Below are 687 nucleotides of genomic sequence, written 5' to 3'. Positions count from 1 at the left end.
TAAAAAAATATTGGGCCATCAAATACGACCTAAGAAACCATAGTCACCGCCATGCCATGATCGTTTCTCATTTTTTGCGTTTTTCGGCAAAAAAACTAGAATTCCGCCCGATTCCCATATTTTTGTGTACTATAGCCCACGCCTTCCGAGTGAGCCGGGCCCCTCGAACTGGATCACCTAAAATATTTTCGGGCCATCAAATACAACCTAAGGAACCATAGTCACTGCCCTGCCATGATCGTTCCTCATTTTTGCATTTTTCGGCCACAAACTAGAATTTCACCTGATTCCCATATTTTTGTGTGCTATAGCCCACGCCTTCCAACTGGTCCTGGGACCCCCTGACCCCGATCGCCTAAAATTTTTCCGGGCCATCAAATACGACCTAAAGAACCATAGTAACCGCCCCTCCATGATCGTTCCTCATTTTTTGCGTTTTTCGTCCAAAAAACTAGAATTCCGCGCAATTCCCATAATTTCGTGTGCTACAGCCCACGCCTCCGAGTGGGCCGGGTCCCCGGACTCGGATCGCCTAAAATTTTTTGGGCTATTAAATATGACCTAAGGAACCATAGTCACCGCCCCGCCATGATCGTTCCTCATTTTTTGCATTTTTTGGCCAAAAAACTAGAATTCTGCCCGATTCCCATATTTTTGTGTGTTATAGCCCATGCCTTCCAAGTGGCC

This window comes from Nicotiana tabacum, chromosome 19, assembly GCF_000715075.1.
Source record: "Nicotiana tabacum cultivar K326 chromosome 19, ASM71507v2, whole genome shotgun sequence".
NCBI classification, from domain to species: domain Eukaryota; kingdom Viridiplantae; phylum Streptophyta; class Magnoliopsida; order Solanales; family Solanaceae; genus Nicotiana; species Nicotiana tabacum.
The sequence above is the reverse complement of the archived record's forward strand: the minus strand, read 5'-3'. Positions refer to the sequence as shown.